General features: G+C 34.9%; 1 long non-coding RNA gene across 1 annotated transcript; it reads left to right on the top strand.

Annotated features, from left to right (window-relative positions):
• The first annotated feature begins 268 nt into the window (after positions 1–268).
• On the top strand, positions 269–2,261 carry LOC134309224 (uncharacterized). Its single transcript, XR_010011011.1, has 4 exons — positions 269–321; positions 1,104–1,146; positions 1,436–1,479; positions 1,642–2,261. It is a non-coding gene; the product is annotated as an uncharacterized LOC134309224 (long non-coding RNA).
• Positions 2,262–3,906: the final 1,645 nt, after the last annotated feature.

Raw genomic sequence — 3,906 nt, 5'->3', positions numbered from 1 at the left:
CAGAGCACCACAGATATAAAATGATGCTTTAACCTACCAGTTACACACTTTTGAGTGCCTGTTGGTTTTGCATAAAGAATATATGCTGGTGTGACACAAATCAGTTACATTTTAGATTTAAACATGACTGCATTGTGTTTATTTAACTCAAATAAATGAACCATTCATAACATTCGATGTTTTCTAGTGGACTCAAGTTAACTTAGTTGCTTTATTTTCTTAGAACTACTTAATGCAATGAGTTTCGGTGAAACCGGATATGACGCACCGGGCATTACGCAATACATCGTGAAGGCACATTGTGTTTCAATGGCATCTCAGGTAATGTGAAGCTTTACAAAATCTTTTTCCATATGTCTAATTGCATGCTAATCATGATGGTTATCTTATTATATTGTTTAATATAGCTCTTTAGTTGAATAATATTCAAGTTTTATTGTTGTGGATGCTTTATTTGTTTAAAAATGCTAACGCTAATTCGCGCGTGCTAATGCTAACGTCGGCTCTGCTTATAGTGATTTATTTATTAACGTCTTTCCAGGGTTTCTGTGAATCATATAAAATTCTTGAGGCAGATTTTAATAGATTGCCGTTGGCTGACTGTATATTAAGTCCGGCTGCGCTGTGTGTGATAACGTTGCATTGCCGTGGTGCTAGCTAGTGCTAAGCTAGTCAAGTTCAACAGCCAGTATTTTCAACTTGTGGCAGTAAGGTTCTTTCCCGAAAGGTAAAAATGGCTTAAATTACTTAATGCAGAAGTATATTAAAAGAAGGTAGAAAATAAAAAGATGTGTAATATTTGCGGTGCCAGTGCATTAAAAAACTTGGACACACAACCTAGCTAGCTAAGCTGTGAGCAGGCAGCTCGAGCCTGAGGGGAACGGCTTTTCGTTTGGCGCTCACGTTCTGCACAAACTAAAACAAAGTGATTCTGTAACTTTAGTATCATTACAAACCTGAGTTTTGTGGCTGTTATCCTCGAAAGCACACACATGTGAACAGTATCGGATAATCAATGAATTGGTAATGTTAAAGTCTTTATTATAGAAATAATATTTTAGTTATTTACAACAAAATAATTGTCTTGTATCTTCTGTTTACAGATGGTTGGAAATGTGTAGTTCCAGTTGGACTGACCTTTTACTGGTAATTTTTTTTTCTACATTTTATGCTAAATTGAAGAATATTGAGCTACTTTTGACTGAACACTGAGTTAAGTTTAGATTAAGTGAAGAAGAAAAAATGTGGAAATTCTTATTTATCCTGTTTGGTTCTTTTACTTACTTTTTTGTTTTATGTATTTTATGTCTTCTTATTTAAGCTGGTAATTTCTTTATAAATATTTGTCTTGCTGATTTTGATTTCCTTTAGTTTTCTTTAGTAATTTTTTATTTATATATAATTTTAATAGTATCCAATTTCATCTACAATTTAGGATTCCCCCAATCATGCAATACCATCAGCGCTAGGAGGGTGAAGGTAAGCACAAGTTTCCTCTGAGTTGTTACAGCAACCACCCCATCTTTTACGTCTGAGTTAAAATAAAGGTTGAAGTGAGATGTCAGATATGTTAAGTCCTAAATGGAAATTTGTGTACTGTTAAGTTCAAGAAAGTGATTTCCCCCCTCTGTTCCATTGTAGGATGGTGATATGGCTGCAACTGAACGGGTGATTGAGGAGACTGTTCTTGGGATCTACAGTATGGGACTAGAGTTGAGGGAGCTGAAGCCATGGACCCCCCTGCCAATACTGGAGTAATATTAGAAGGTGGTGTGGTTCTAGAAGACCTGGGCAGTGTGTTCCTTGCCTTTGCAGTTCGGGCTGATTTATGCCTTATATATTTATAACCTTATGATTTATGACTTGAGTTACCCTCCTACATTCAGATACACTTTTGATGTACTCCAAAAACTGTTTCTGGAACTAGATGCTAACAGACTGTCTCATAAAGCTCAATTACTAAATACCAAGCTGATGTAGTCCATACTGAGTATTACACTTGTGACGTACTGTTTATCGAATTCCACTGTGGTTGCACTTTCTGAAAACTTCAATGTTGGCAGTTTTTTTGTACATAATTCAGATTTGTTCAGAAGTGTTTCATGCCCATGTTTTGCAGACATTTCACTTAACTGTGTGCTGCTTTGTTAAACATTTTCCATTGAAATGAATTCTGATTGCACTTATTGTATGCTGTATTGTGTTAGACATCTGATTCTTACACTGATCAGCCATAACATTAAAACCTCCTTGTTTCTACACTTACTGTTCATTTGTGTGAAAATTATTTGGGTCAAAAATAACTGAACTGTGGTGGATTTTAATCCATTTTGAAGCTGAAATTAACAAAAGCTATTTATATACTGCATTTATAAAGTTCTATATATGTTCTAAAGTTCTATATAACATGTAAAAGCTGCAAAATTTCACAGTAAGTATTATGCAGACAAATCTTAACCTACTTAAAATTTTTGTATTTTGTATATTTTTTTAAATGAAGAATAACAATGTAAAAGTACAGTTAACTTATGTTTTAGAGAAAGAAAATGCTTTTACTTTGACAGTTTATTAATGTATTTAGATAATAAAAATTTAACAGATTTTTTGCAATACCTCTGACAGTTAATTTAAAATTGGGCTTTTGCTAAGTAAAATTACATGTTTTTTTTTTGGGTTTTTTTTATATGCTAATTTTTTGTGATAACAGTAGTAATTATCTGTACTTAAACTTTTCTTTATCATTTATAAAGATAATTATTCTGTTTTTTTAGAGGTGTATGACACTTCTAACAATTAATATATGTTGAAAGTAGAAGATTTCATGAAATTATAGGACAATTTCCTGTAAAATTACAGTGATAGATGTTAATTATGGTAAATATAATTACCGTTTTTTTACAGTTTATCTCTGTTTTAAATTTTACAGTTTTTTCCTGGTTTTTTTACATTCTCTGGCACCCCTGCTGCCAGAAAAATACCGTTTTTTAATGGTTTTTTTTGTTTTTTTTTACAGTGTTTAGTGTTCTCTGAGAAATGCTCCCTGGGCTCCCCTGTCCAGCCAACACCTGGTCTCCTCTGTCCCAATTAGCTCCTTGACTCCCTTGTCGGTTCCAGCCATTGGCTCCATTGCTGATTTCAGCATTTCTCACGGGTACCAGGTAGTCTTCTGGCTTACTTGCCAGTTCCAGCATTTCCCTTGGCTTTCTTGCAAATTCCAGCCAGCCTTCTAGAGGCATCATCTCAGCTTCTGCACTGCTCTCCAGAGGTGTCGTTGACGAATCCAGACAGCTCTCCAGAGGTCTTATGTCTCCAGACTTCGTACGGCTCTTTAGGGGCCTTACATTTACAATTTATCCAAAGCGACTTACATTACAGCTATAGTATTCAGTCTGAGCAATTAAAGGTTAAGGGCCTTGCTCAAGGACAGTAGCAACCTAGTCCAGTACCTTAACCACTAGGCTACAGCTTGCCCTTGCTGCCTTCTGTGAACTCTTGCAATTTCCAGTTGCCTCATCTGAACTCTCACCTTTTCCTGCTGGCCTCCTTTAAATGGAACAGTGGCCATTTAAGGCTAGTAATGAGATTTTAAAAAACGGAATAATGAGGTGATTTTAAACAGGTGATATATCAACAGATGATTGTAATTTGTTAATTTTCCAGACCTTATTTTTTTTAGTAAGAACATTTATACAACCACAGCACTTACACCCACCTTTAACTTATTAGCAAGCAACTCAATTTCTAGTCTTGTCTTTTTTGTTTGGAGCTTGATGTGCTCCCTCTGAAGATCACACTTTGTAATGTGTTTCCTCAGCTGGATTTTGTATAGATCATGTACAGTCAGCTTGAAAGGAAGAGACACAAATAGCATGTTATGATCAAATAAATCTCTGTGTTTTAAATATT

Source organism: Trichomycterus rosablanca, chromosome 2 (assembly GCF_030014385.1).
Source record: "Trichomycterus rosablanca isolate fTriRos1 chromosome 2, fTriRos1.hap1, whole genome shotgun sequence".
Lineage (NCBI taxonomy): Eukaryota > Metazoa > Chordata > Actinopteri > Siluriformes > Trichomycteridae > Trichomycterus > Trichomycterus rosablanca.
Note: the sequence above shows the minus strand (reverse complement) of the source record. Positions and strands in the feature narration are given on the sequence as shown.